The sequence below is a fragment of the Callithrix jacchus genome, chromosome 6 (genome assembly GCF_049354715.1).
Source record: "Callithrix jacchus isolate 240 chromosome 6, calJac240_pri, whole genome shotgun sequence".
NCBI classification, from domain to species: Eukaryota; Metazoa; Chordata; class Mammalia; order Primates; family Cebidae; genus Callithrix; species Callithrix jacchus.
The window spans coordinates 17,787,785-17,802,183 of record NC_133507.1 but is presented as its reverse complement, the minus strand read 5'-3'; the positions used below and the strand labels follow the sequence as shown (position 1 = coordinate 17,802,183).

The 14,399-nt window shown below is 47.7% G+C and overlaps 1 protein-coding gene and 1 non-coding gene across 10 annotated transcripts in view; both read left to right on the top strand.

Annotated features, from left to right (window-relative positions):
* DET1 (DET1 partner of COP1 E3 ubiquitin ligase) overlaps positions 1-14,399 on the top strand; it is a 96,916-nt gene that overhangs the window by 50,343 nt on the left and 32,174 nt on the right. For 3 of the 9 annotated variants that reach the window (XM_035306522.3, XM_035306519.3, XM_035306513.3), the window contains exon 1: positions 6,250-6,391. The exons of 4 other annotated variants lie outside the window; for them this stretch is intronic. The gene's annotated coding sequence lies outside the window, so the exon portion shown is untranslated. Of the gene's footprint in view, positions 1-6,249; positions 6,392-6,594; positions 6,690-8,544; positions 8,652-14,399 lie in introns of those variants that run through there. 2 more of the 9 variants (XM_054258280.2, XM_035306516.3) reach the window with 2 other exon arrangements.
* LOC118154862 (U6 spliceosomal RNA) lies at positions 1,571-1,677 on the top strand. Its single transcript, XR_004745114.1, has one exon. It is a non-coding gene; the product is annotated as a U6 spliceosomal RNA (small nuclear RNA).

The window sequence follows — 14,399 nt, the reverse complement described above, 5'->3', positions numbered from 1 at the left end:
AGACATGGCACCTGCCTTTGAGAAGTTTAAAACTAGGGCTGGGCACAGTGGCTCACTCCTGTAATCCCAGCACTTTGAGAGGCTGAGGCAGGTGACTGCCCAAGCTCAGAAGTTTGAGACCAGCCTGGGCAACATGGCAAAAACCCTTCTCTACTGAAAAAAATCCAAAAATTAGCCAGGCATGGTGGTACACACCTGTGGTCCCAGATGCTCGGGAGGCTAAGGCAGGAGAATCACCTGAGCCCAGGAGGCAAAGGTTGCAGTGAGCTAAGATCATGCCATCACACTCCGGCTTGGGCAACAGAGTTTCAAAACTACCGGGACACAGAAGCAGTGGTGCATTGAATTCAGGTTCAGCATGATGGAGGTGATAGTCATCCTTGATTTAGAGATAAGAAAAATGAGCCTCAGAGGTGCTCACCCTTTCTCCTGCTGTGCCCACCTGACCCTCTGTGCTTCAGGAATGCCTAACTGTGCTTTGTTCTCTGTAGATGCTATGCTGTTTTGCATCTCACTGCCTTTTCCTGTGCAGTTCCTGCTGCCTGGAACACTGTCCCCACCATTCCTTCAGCATCGTCTATAGCTTGTATTCTGGGAGTGCTAGGTGAAGTGCCCATCCAGCTGTTGGTGAGTATCTCTCAACTAGACCGCAGGCTTCTCTAAGGCAGCAATCATGACTTTGTCACACTGGTCCTGCCACCCTGGCACAGTGCCTGCAGCAGAGTCGGGGTTCTCAAATTCTTGGCTGAAGAAATAAATATATACAGCCGCCTGTCTAAAGCATGAGGCCCAGTGGGCTTTGAATCATGTTTGCTCCTCACATAAAGCACCTTTGTGTGCATTAGGGAAAGACTCCCCCTCTGAGTGGGTGCACTGCAAAAAGGCAAGTCTTCTGGGCAGAGCAGCTGGAAAAAGGCACTCCCTCCCTGGCTAATGCAGACCTGGGCCAGTTCTCAGTGCTTGGCTGAGCCAGCAAATAGATTTTAGCCCTGACTCATGCTTCTTGGGCATGGTGACCCAGCTCAAGTACAGCCTGTTTGAACCAAAGTCAGCTTGATACTGAAACCCACACCCTTTCTTTGCCAGGTGAACAGAGCATGTGCCCTCAAAACATTTTCAAGCCAAGAGAAAGCTGTGTGTGTGTTTGGGAGTGGGTGGATGTGTGTGCATGAGGGAGAGAGAGAGAAGACAGATTTTTGGCAAGGAATAGGTAAAATAGCAAAAGCCCGAAACAGCTGCTGCCATGTTCCTCTGAGCTCAAATCCACAAGTTATTCTTTTCTTCCAAATTAAGCAGAACAATCCTCATCCCCTTACCTGGGCACAAACAGGCGTCAGAGGCAGTGGGAAGAGAATATCCGAGAAAGACTGGAGGCTTCAGGGTCACCAAATATAAAGAAAGGCCCCTCCTGCGGCAGTGAGCATTTAGTCGAGGGCATGAGGGAAAGGTATGTCTTCAGCGGTGGACTTCAGGGCTGCAGCGTGCTATGATCATGCCTGTGAATAGCCACTGCACTCCAGCCCGGGCACTAGAGTGAGACCATGCCTGACTCTAAAAAATTTAGATTTGAGTGCTCACTTCGGCAGCACATATACTAAAATTGGAACGATACAGAGAAGATTAGCATGGCCCCTGCGCAAGAATGACACGCAAATTCATGAAGCGTTCGATTTTTATGGATGAACCTGGAGAACATCATTCTCAGCAAACTGATACAAGAACAGAAAATGAAATCCCGCATGTTCTCACTCATAGGCGGGTGTTGAACAATGAGAACACATGGACACAGGGAGGGGAGCACTACACACTGGGGTCTGTTGGGGGGAATAGGAGAGGGACAGCAAGGGGGGAGAGTTAGGGAGAGATAGCATGGGGAGAAATGCCAGATATAGGTGAAGGGGAGGAAGGCAGCAAATCACACTCCACGTGTGTACCTATGCAACTATCATGCATGTTCTTCACGTGTACCCCCAAACCTAAAATGCAATTAAAAAGAAGAAAAAATAAAAAAAAGAAAGGACTCAAATTTAATCTTTCTACTTTAATGTAAAGTTAATCTTTGTAATTTAATCTTTAAATTATCTAAGTGTTCAAAGTAGAATAGTTAAACTAATTATGCTATATTAATGTAGAGGAATATTTTATAACAAGATGTTCTGAAATAATTTTTGTGACATAGGAAAATGCTTAATTAAAAGGATAAAACTAAAAAAAAATTTAGATTTGAAATCTGAAGGCTGAGGAACTGCAAGCAGAAACTGAGCATGTTTTGCAAACAGCAATAAAGGATTTCATATGAGGAAGTGAGCCTTGCAAAGCAAAAGTAGGGTAGGGGATCTATAAAAGGGTCAAGTGAAACCATCTCAGTTTGTGTATCTGTAAAATGGGGATGATAACACCTACCTCCCAGAGTCCTCGAAGATGAAATTCAGTAATTAATATAGGTGAAATGAGTAGCATCTGGCATATGGTAAACATTTACCGAAAGGTGATGGCAATTGTTTTGATTAACAGATTTGTGATGACTGATGATGATGGGGGCAGCGGCGGCGGTGGTGTAATATTTAGGCTAATGAATGTCTGCCACTGAATGTCAAGGTGAGAAGAGCCCTGCTAGCCTCTTCTAGAAAGGGAGAAAGAACAAGAGCCTCTCATCCTGCTTTCGTTCTCATCTGCTCCTCTTGTGGCTAATGCAGATAGCGAGCAGAGTTGCTAAAAGCCTTGGCACAAGAACCACAGGACTGAAATGAGTGGAGAGAAAGCTCTCAAGCCCTTCAGGCCCCCCTGCCTGTCACTCCATCTTCCTGCTCCCTGAGAAGGATGGAGGAGGAAGGAGCATGGGGATACAGCGGGGGACTTAGTGCTCTTGGTAGGGCGAGAGGACAATGGAAGGGAGTGGAGAGGAATGAGAAGTTCGGACAGTTGAGATGGATGCTGAAGGGTGTGGAAATACATTGTGTCCTCTGGTGTGCTTGAAGCCTATACTATTGACGCCACCCATGTGTACAAGAGACTGTTATTTAGCAATCCACGAATATTTATTGAGTGCCTATGTACCTGGCACTGTGGTAGGTCTTGGGGATCAGTAGTCACAAAACAGAGATGGTCTCTTTATTTGTGAAGTCGACTTAAATTTTAGCCCAATTTAAATATTTGATAACTTTTTGAGCAAAAGTAGCCACAGTTACATAGGCCAAACACCTTGGGACATCCTTGTCTCTTGTCTTTCTCTCACACTGCTGCTCTAATCCACTGGCGAGTCCTATTGGCTCCATCTTCAATATGCACCCCAAGTCTGACCACTTCTCACCACCTCCACCTCTATCACCCTAATCCAAGCCACTGCCATCTCTAGCCTAGACAATTGCCTTAGCTACTCCTCTGCTCAATGCCCTGCCTGTGGCTCCTTATCTTACTGGGAATTGAAGGCCAAGTCCTTGCATTGACTCACAATGCAGTCATCATCTTGCCTCTGATTGCCCCTTTAACACCATTGTACTGTGGTACCAATAAGAGCTAGAAAGGCTGGGTGCGGTGGCTCATGCCTGTAATCCCAGCACTTTGGGAGGCTGAGGCAGGAGGATCACGAGGCCAGGAGTTCGAGACCAGCCTGGCTAACATGGTGAAACCCGGTCTCAACTAAAAATACAAAAATTAGCCAGGTGTGGTGGCAGGCACCTGTAATCCTGGCTACTTGGGAGGCTGAGTCAGGAGAATCACTTGAACCCAGGAGGTAGAGGATGCAGTGAGCTGGGACTGCACCATTGAACTCCAGCCTGGGTGACATAGGGAGACTCCATCTCAAAATAATATTAATAATAATAATAATAATAAAGAGCTGGAAGAATGAAATGAAATCCACTTTCTGGAAAACCCAAGGAGGCAAGACAAGCTTGGGCCTCCTCTACCACCAGCAGATTTTTCAGGAAGCATGGTGTAATGGGCTCTGCCTTAAACAAACAAATAGCAAGAACAGTAATGGAAGGTCAGAGCATTTTAAAGATATTACTAGAAATATGGTTAAAAGTTAAAGATAAGCCTCACAAAGGAAAAAAAGGGTTTGCAGTTCCAACAAAGTATCAATATTCAGAATATAGAAATAGCTCCTAAAAATCAGTAAGAAAAGTAATCCCAGTGGAAAAATGGGCAAAGGATATGCAAAGGCAACTCACTTGCCTTTAAAAAAATAAAAAGAAAAAAAAGGAGTGGTCTCTTGGGAAAAACTTGTAAGCCAAGGATCATTAGAGAAGAGAAGGCATAGGCTCTATTCTATTCTCCTGTTATCACCAAGCTGGGAAGAGGGCAGTGTGGGTCTGTATTTCCGGAGAGGGAATTCTTATTCATGTAGGTCAAGCATGAGTGTAAATTTACCTACGAAGATATACACAAGCTACATGGGTGCCAGGCAGGCTGGAGGGGAGAGTCTTTTTTGCTGTTATTATGGAAAGTTTCAAATGTATACAAAGGTAGAAAGAAAAGTATGATGAACTCAATGTCCCAGAGTGCTTCTGGCTTAAACCACTACACTTCTCAAGGAAAGGCTCCCTTGCAAGAAATCAGAGGAAAGACCCACCTTCCCCATGGTGGGCAGGGGTGGGCAAGGGTGGGCTGTGGAGGGCTGAGAGACTGTTGGGCTGAACCTTGCAGAGAAGCAGCATCTGACAGGCTGAACGGAGACGTGGGAGGATTGCAGCCCCTCAGGGCTGGCTCCGCAGACCATTGCAACCACAAAGCTGCGGACAATTTGAAAATTAGGGCTGTTCCTTTTTTTAAAAATTGAGACATAATCCACATACTACACGATTCACCATTTAAAAATGTACAATTCAATGCCAGGCGCGGTGGCTCACGTCTGTAATTCCAGCACTTTGGGAGGCCGAGACGGGTGGATCACAAGGTCAAGAGATTGAGACCATCCTGGTCAACATGGTGAAACCCCGTCTCTACTAAAAATACAAAAAATTAGCTGGGCATAGTGGTGTGCACCTGTAGTCCCAGCTACTCGGAAGGCTGAGGCAGGAGAATTGCTTGAATCCAGGAGGCGGAGGTTGCGGTGAGCTCGCACCATTGCACTCCAGCCTGGGTAACAAGAGCGAAACTCTGTCTCAAAAAAAAAAAAAAGTACAATTCAGACGGTTTGAGTATATTAACAGACATGTGTAACCATTGCCATTATCTACTTCTGTATATTTTTATTACCCCAAAAAGAAACCCCATACCCACAAGCAATAACTCCTAATTCTCCTTTTCACTTACCCCCAGCAACTACTCATCTACTTTCTGTCTCTAGAGATTTGCCTATCTTGGATGTTTCATGTAAGTGGAGCAATATAACATGTGACCTCTTGTGTCTGGCTTCTTTCGCTTAGCAGAATGTTTTCAAGGTTCCTCATGCTGTGGCAAGTATCGGTACTTCATCCTCTTTTAATGCTGAACAATATCTATTGTATGAATATACAGCCTTTTGTTTATCCATTCATCTACTGATGGACACTTAGGTTGTTTACATATTTTATCTAGTATAAATAATACTGCTATGAACACTTGTGTTCAAGTTTTGGTGTGGACACGTTTTAATTTCTCTTGGTTATATACCTAGAGGTATTTCTGTGTCAAATAGTAACTTCATGTTTAACTTTGAGAAACGGCTAAACTGTTTTCCACAGTAACTGCACCCTTCCCAGAAGCAGCATATGAGGCTTTTGATTTCTCTACATCCTTACCAGTATGTGATGTTTTTCTTTTAAAGGTATTCTAGCCATCCTAAGGGGTACAAAGTAGTATCTCACTGTGGTTTTGATTTGCATTTCTCTGATAACTAATGATGTTGAAGATCTTTTTGTTATAAAAACAGGAGCCTAGGAGAGCCAGAGTGACACCATTTAAAAATCCACTCCATCTGAACACTAGCAAGGCACATTCCTTGCTAGTCAGAGATGATCAATACAATCTCAGTCTTCAAGGGGCTCACTATCTAGAAGATAACATAGTAGGTAGTTTCTCAGCATCTAATCAAAAGGTGAAAGATTAATTCTATTCATATATTTCAAATGTGCTCTGCAGGCACAGAGACACTGTTGTTGGAACTGTCAGAGATGCCCAGGTTAGGTACTACGTTAATTTTTCTTCCGCTGCCACTAAGCCTCTATGGCTTCGATCCCTCCTCCAGGCACCAGGGTGCGCTGTACACGTCTCTTAGTGTTGGCTGAACAGTGCTGCGCTCTCTTCTACTTCCCTCCTTGCTGGGCTGCACTTCCGGTGGCTGGCGGAAATGGGAACCTGCAGCCCGGCGCTGGGGTCCTGAGGCATGGCGGGGGCGGGGCAGGGGGAGGCGCGCACGGAACAGGCTGGGGCATCCTTCTCCTTGGCTCTTTGAGCCTGGACAAGACAGGTGAGGACTTACCATTTTTGGCCCAGCCTCCACGCCCATCAGACCCTCCCCAGCAGGCTCCTCCCCGCATGACGCCGATACTTAGAGGCCCGCAGCCCCCACCCTCCCTCAGAATTCTCTTCCCATTGAGGCCCCGCCCCGGGCTTTTCTTTCCGGGGGCGCCCCTTTGGGCATGTATGCCCGCCCCTTGGCATCCCCTTCTCGTTTTAGAGGCGGTCGCTAGGAATTGAGGGACATACACACCTTCCCCCGTAGGCAAACTGAGGCCCAGCAAAGGAAATGGACTAAGTACCACACAGTGAGTTAGAGTCCCAATTCAGTCAGGCTTTCTGAACTGGTACCAAACGCCAGCGGTGTGCCAGCCCCAGTGCCAGGCTCTGAGAATACCGGGTGACCTGGTTACCTCTTGTCTGCAGAGTACAGGTTAGCAAGGGAATCAGATTAAACACAACCATGCAAATGAAAGTATAAATACAACTTGCGACGATTACTATGGAGAAGACAAAGTATAATAATAATGGCGAGTCCTGTTGAAGTATTGGATGCGAGACTGAAATAACCAAGACAAAAGTATGCCAAATTGCAGGCTCTTTATTGCCAGCGACCACGGAGGACTCACGTCTCTCCAACCCGTGGCCCCGAACTCAGGGGGATCAGGGTATATAAGCTGAAAAACCACATAGTGGATGCAGGGCAAGCAACTTTACAGTAACTACTGATAAGCAAAGGCCAGGCAGTTACTGTTAAGACAAAGGCAAGCAGTGTACGTTCTTTAGAGCAAGCTAGCAGTTTTGTTTACAGAAGCCAAGGTCAGCAGTTATTGCAAGAAGAATGGGACAGTACAACTTATTTTTGGAAAAAACAGCTTTGTCTTATAAAATGACATTGCTCAGGCTCTAACTCAAGGCCCGCTATAGCACATTCTTCCCCCCTGTTCTTTTAACATGTATTAAATCTTTAATAGTTTTTCTCTTTTTGGATCCCTTTTCAATTAAGGAACTAACATACCCTCCAGTGGATCTTTTAGTAAGGACCCACCAGTAATAGGTGGGAGTCAAGCCCCTCTCCGAGGGGGCTACACCAGGAATCAGGGGGACAAGGAAGGTTACTGCGAGGAGTGCGAAAGTTTTAGCTTTAGGTGGCCTGCTGAAGCTGAGGTCACTCCATTGTGTGTCCAGGGGGGGCAGTCTTGACATGTGCATGGTAGATCCAGGCAGTCTGTCCACCTTGATTGCCATGGGAGTGATCAGGATCACGGTGTAGGGTCCTTTCCAGCGAGGAGTTAGGCCAGATGTGGTGAATCTCTTTACCAGGACTTTGTCCCTGGGCTGGAAGGGGTGGAGTGGCTGGTCAGTGAGGTCCACTGGGGTAGGTTGAATTTCCCTGATGAGTGGGTACACCTGGGACTGAACAGACTGGAGTGCCTGCAAGGACTTAAGGAGTGTATGATTATGGACTTCAGCATGTATGGTGTCAGCAAGTTTGGGGAGTAAGGAAGGGGGCCTTCCAAACATAATTTCAAAAGGAGTGAAGCCTTTTTTATAGGGAGTACATCGGGTACGGAGGAGAACAAAAGGAAGCAGGTTAACCCAGTTTTCACTGGTCTCTAGAATGAATTTTGTTAAAGTCTACTTTATGGTCCGGTTCATCTTTTCAACCTGCCCTGAACTCTGGGGGCGATAGGCACAATGTAGTTTCCAGGATATGCCCAGGGCTTTGGCCAGGCCCTGAGAAACCTGTGCTGTAAACGCAGGGCCATTATCTGATCCCAGTGTCAGGGGCAAGCTGAACTGAGGAACCAGGTCCTGTAACAGTCTTTTGGTTACTACCAGTGCAGTTTCTGACCGAGTAGGAAAAGCCTCGACCCATCCAGGGAAAGTGTCTACAAACACAAGGAAGTATTTATAGCCACATGCTGGGGGCTTTATTTCAGTAAAATTTACCTCCCAGTGTTTCCCTGGGCTAGTACCCCTAAGTCTTATCTCTGCCTGACTAGACTTACTGCCTCCTGGGTTTACCCTGGCACACACATCACATCAAGTAATAGTTTCCCTAACAATTTCATGTAAATGTGGAATGCAGTATCTGGCCCTCAGTAGCTCAGTGAGTTTTGTTTGTCCTAAGTGTGTGGCCTGGTGTGTGTCCTTAACTAGAGTCCACCCTAGAGCCTCTGGGAGCACAATCCTCGTGTCCAGTAGAGTCTACCATCCTGTGGAATCTTGTCATCCCTCTTGTTCTTTAGCAAAGTTTTCTTCATCAGGTGAGTACATAGGGGTAGGGGGCAGGGTTGGGGCCGGCAGAGTCACAAGAAGAGTCAGAGGTTTTACTGGCCCCAAGGCTGCCTGTCTGGCTTGCAGGTCAGCTGCTCTATTTCCCCTTGCCTCTGGTGAATCTCCCTTTTGGTGTCCTTTGCAGTGTGTTAATGCCACTGCCTTGGGCTTCCATATAGCCTCTAGTAGGGCTAGGATTTCCTCTTTGCTTTTGATGACTTTTCTTTCTGAGGTAAGCAGCCCTCTTTCTTTATAAATGGCTCCGTGTACATGGGCCATAGCAAAGGCATATCGGCTATCAGTGTAGATGTTGACAGTTTTTCCCTCTGCCCAGTCCAAGGCATTTGTTAGAGCTATGAGTTCTGCCTTTTGGGCTGAGGTCCTGTGTGGGAGAGCCTGGGCCCAGATAACCCGCTCTAGGGTGACTACAGCTGCCTCGGCATACTTGTCTCCGTTGACCATGAAACTGCTGCCATCTGTATACAGTACCTCTGGGTTCTGCAGGGGGACGTCGGTGAGATCCGGTCGCAGAGCATGAAGGACATCTATTGTCTGTTGGCAATCATGTATGCACTCCTCTGGCTCGATGTCAGGCAGCAGTGTGGCGGGGTTTAAAACTGTGGTTTTTGAAAATTTTATGTGGGGCTGGTCGAAAAGTAAGGCCTGATATTGGACTATGCGGGCATTAGACATCCATTTTCCTGGAGCTTCACGGAGTAGTGACTCCACCGCATGGGTGCCACTAAGTTTAACTCTTGCCCCAAGGTTAGTTTCTCCACCTCCTTGACTAACAGGGCCATAGCTGCCACCGACCTCAGACAAGCTGGCCACCCAGAGGCTATGGGATCAAGTCTTTTTGAAAGATAGGCAACTGGCTGGGACCATGGTCCCAATGTCTGGGTGAGCACCCCCTTAGCGACTCCCTGTTTTTCATGCACAAACAACCGGAAAGGTTTAGAGATATCTGGCAAGGCCAAGGCTGGGGCTGCAGTCCAGACAGTCTTAAGATTGTCAAAAGCCCGCTGCTCTACCTCTGTCCATGTCAAGGGCTGATTTCCCCCAGTGCAGGCATACAGGGGCTTGGCTATCTCAGCAAATCCCAAAATCCATAGCCTGCAGTACCCTACTGCCCCAAGGAATTCTCGCACTTGGCGTTTCGTGGTGGGGGTGTGTATTTGCAGCACTGCTTGGACTCAGCTGGGTGCCAGTGCCTGGTTTCCCTTCTCTATAATATAGCCCAGGTAAGTAACCTTTTGTTGGCAGAGTTGGGCCTTTTTAGCGAGACCCGGTACCCCAAAGTCTGCAGGGTTTTTAATAATGACTGGGTGGTCTCATTACAGGCCTCCTGGGTTTTTGTAGCCAAGAGTAAGTCATCCACGTATTGGAGTAGGGTACACTCTGGGAACTCAGCTCAGAAGGCAGCAAGGTCTTGGTTAAGTGCCTCATCAAACAGAGTGGGGGAGTTTTTGAACCCCTGAGGCAGTCTTGTCCAAGTGAGTTGTCTCGAGACCCCAGTATTGGGGTCAGTCCATTCAAAAGCAAATATAGGCTGGCTAACAGGAGCTAGAGGGATGCAGAAGAATGCATCCTTGAGATCCAAGACAGTGTAATGGTGGTGTTCCGGGTCCAAGAGACTTAGGAGGGTGTACGGATTTGGAACTGTGGGATGAACAGTTTCCACCCATTTGTTTACCTCCCTCAAGTCCTGTACAAATGATAGTCCTTTGTGCCTGGTTTTAAGATGGGGAATAAGGGAGTATTCTGGGGGCACTTACAGGTAGTAAGGATCCCTCCTTTTAGGAGTCTGGTTATATGTGGAGCAATTCCCCGTCTGGCTTCCTGGCTCATGGGATATTGTTGTACCTGGACTGGAGTTGCCGTTGCCAATAGCTGGACCACAACTGGGGTATGGTGACTTGCCAAGCCTGGGGAATTTTCTCAGCCCACACTCCAGGTACCTTTTCTTGAAACTGGCAGAGGAGGTCTGATGTTGGCGGTTGATCTACCTCTGAGGATATAGCTTCCTGCAAGAGATACTCGTCTGACAGAGCACAGGTGATGAGGATTTGCTGAGGTGGCCCTGATGCCAAGGGAGGAGGAATTGAGAGGCAAGTTTGACTCTCACAGAAAGAAATACTTGCTTAAAGTTTGTGGAGTAAATCTCATCCTAGGAGTGGGTATGGACATTCAGGAATAACTAAAAAGGGGTGGATGACTGTACCGTTCCCCAGATCAATGAGTTGGTTGGTGGTCCAAGGGCTTGATGTGGTTTTTCCTGTGGCCCCCTGAATAATTGTTCTTTTACTGGACAGTGGTCCCAGAGGCTGAGTAAGGACTGAGTGGGCCGTTCCTGTGTCGATCAAAAAACTGACAGGTTTGCCCCCAACTTTTAAAGTGACCCTGGGGTCCTGGGGGCTTAGTTGGTGAGCGCCCAGGGTCTGTCAGTCCTTGGTTTCTAAGCTAAAAATGGCCTTTGGCTGTCTTTCCTGTACTGCCCCTTGCCTCATTCTCTCTGGACATTCGTTTCTCAAGTGTCCCTCTCTTCGGCAGAATGCACATTGGTTGGGCCCTAACCTGGGCCTTTGTCTCCCTGGGCCTCTCTGCTGAGTTTCTGGTCCTTGGGAGAGAACTCGGGTTTCCTGGAGTGCCGCTATCACTGCCTTAGCAACCCTCTTACCTTGTTTGACCTCTAGGGTGTCTCTATTGTTTAAGACTTTCTGAGCAATCTCCAACAACTGAGTTAGATTCATTCCCTGGAACCCCTCTAATTTTTGCAATTTTCTTTTGATGTCTGGGGCAGACTGGAAAACAAAAGCCAGATTGATGGCCCACTGATTTTCCAGGGCCTCAGGGTCAATAGGGGTGTAGGTGTGGTAGGCATCCTGTAAGCACTCAAGGGAAGTGGCTGGGGACTCCTGTGGACCCTGGGTCACAGTCCCTACCTTGGAGAGGTTGGTGGGCTTTTGGGCTGCCCCCAACCCCCTCTAACAAGTACTGGTGAAAATTGTTCAAAGCCTGTAGGCCCGCCTGTTTGGGTCCCATTTGGGCCTGATGGAAGGGAAAATTTCATTAATTTGGGCCTGATGGAAGGGAAAATTTCATTAATTTGTTCCTGGTGGTCTTCTACTGATCCTCCTCCCATCCCAATTATTGCTCTATGGGCTTCTTGTCTAATTCTGGTTCTCTCCTCTGTGGTGAACAACACCAGGAGTAGCTGCTGGCTATCATCCCAGTTTGGATGGTGGGTTTGTGAAACCGACTCCAGGAGCCCTGTGAGTGCCTGGGGCTTTTCAGAAAATGAGGGATGTTGAGCCTTGGTTATACAAATCACTAGAGGAAAAAGGGACATGAACAAAAAAAGGGCGGCCCGGTTGCTGCCATGTGCAGGAGGTGCTTCCCGGAGGGGCAGTAGCTTTGGTGAGTGTGGGGCCCCGCTTTGAGTGTTGAGGCGGGGACAAGGGCTGATTATTAGTACTGTCCGGAGAGGGGTGTTGAGACCCCGTTCCCAATGGCCGAGAATATGGTGGGGGCCACTCTTGGTCCTTGGCAGGGGCAGGAAGAACAGCTGGCACCGAGGGGCTTTTCTTTGGGCCTGCCAGCATAACCTGAAGTCCAGCCTGCTTTATGCATTTCTCCAGCCAAGGAGGAGGGTGCGGTATCAATTTCAGCCATTGATCAATGTATGAAAATTGATTGGCGTGGCCTGGGGACCCTGTCACCTTGTTCCAGACAGCCTGAGTGATCTTGGGGTTGTATGTCCCCGTTTCTGGCCAGCCTACCCCAAAGGCCAGCCACTCTAACTCACAGAGGGTCCGAAGCCTCTGTGGGGTTAGTTTAACACCATACTGGCCAGAAAACCCTGCTTTAAAATTTGTCATCATGCATTGGAGAGGGGGTGCATGGTTGGGACTGTGACGAGCCCATTTGGTTTTTTCTTCAGTTTTTGAATTTTTCCAAAAGATTTCACTAATTTAAGACTAGCTCCACTGAGGATTTGAACCAACAATCTTACAGTCATGGGCCCCACCCCTTAACTACTGTTGTAACAATTAACTTGCACTACAAAGAGTTAGAAAGCTGTTCTTAAAGCCAGCTTTTAGATGCAAACACTGCACCCTGAGGCAGTGTGGCCTGCCTGAAAGCCGGGTGGGGCTGTTGGCTGGCAGAGACAGAAAAAAATGCTTTTTTGTGTCAGTTTAAAAACTGTGCTCTAAGCCGCCGGACTGGCTGCCAGTTCCCTGCTCCTGAAGGTTTTGGTCATCTTAACACAGGGGCCTTGAAAAGCATTAAATTCCTGTCTCTCTATCTCTCTCTCTCCTTGTTTCTCTTTTCTGTTTCCTCTCTTCTTCCTCTCTCTCCTCTTTCCTTCTCTGTTTACTTTCTCTCTCTCTCCTTCACCTACTTTCTGGTCCTCTCTTCTCTTTCCTTTCATCTACTTTCTCTTTCCCTCTCTCTACTTTATAGTCCGCTCTCCTCTTTCTTCTCCCTGTTTCTGCTGTCTCCTTTTGGGCCTCTTGCTTGCTACTCATGTCTTCCTCTTTCTGTGGTATAGCCAATTTTGGAAAGCCTCAAATTCAAATTTGGCCCTCTTTAAAGCAGGTTTTAGCAGGGCTTCTGCGGCCAGGTCCCGCAAGGACCAGACAATTGAATTGGTGGGTCTGTCTCTAATCCTAGTCAAAGGAACAGGGGGTAAGAGCCAGGGTAAGGTGGCGGCCTCTCCCCCTGTACATCACAATTTGTAGAGTATGCAAAGGAGTTGCCAATCTGTCTTTAGTGGTTTATGGCACCCAAATTAAGAGAATAAAACAACTAGAGTTTAAGACTATCTACCATATGGAAAAGGAAGAAAGTGAGGCCTCAGTGATAGAAGACAAAGATGAGGAAGGAAGAGAAGAGAGTGATTTCTTCAGGGGTGTAATCAATAAAAGTTCCCTGCATCCAGTGGTCTGTCAACCACTGTAAGATATCATCTACCTCAAGGGAAGATGACCTGAACCAGTGTATGTCTGCTAGCAGAAGTCTAATGAAACTGACAAATTTACAGACAAGACAGGACCACATGCAAGAGTGACAGACAAAAAGTGGGAGCCCCTCAGAAGGGGGGACAATCTGATGCCTGCCCGGCCATGCCCCCAGAGGGGTCTTTCAGGTGTGTCTTGGCTAAGGTCTACCTGAATAATCCCTGGGCCTGGTCACCTCAGGATGGAAGTCCTAGTAGGACAGCCCTGAGGTGAATCATCGTTATGCCTTATGATGACCCCGTGGAACTGCGGGTGAAGGCACACTCAAGCCCTGGAGCTTTTCAGCTGTGGGACTACATATATACACATTCACTCTCTCACTCACACAGAGGTTATGGAAAACAATCGAATGCTGACACCCACTATGCCAGCTACCCAATGCTACCCACTATACCAGCTAACAGAAGGCTGCCACCCACTATGACAGCCACCAGAAGGCTGGCACCCACCATGCCAGCCACCAGAGGCCTCAAGCGACGTCTCGGTGAGGCTTGCCAGGTCAGAGTTGCAATGACTCATCAGTCCCCTGACTCAGGCCCTTCCTTTGAACTAGTTCCCAGATTCCAGACCAAACTTAACTCCAGAGGTTTTTTTTTTTTAGGACCCTGAAGAATTTTGGGTGAACGTCAGCCGTGCAGTCGCTTATCCTCCATGGTGACACTCTGGGGCCCTGGGGCAACTCAGGGGGTGCCTCCTCTAGAGGCCCCTGAGGTGAGA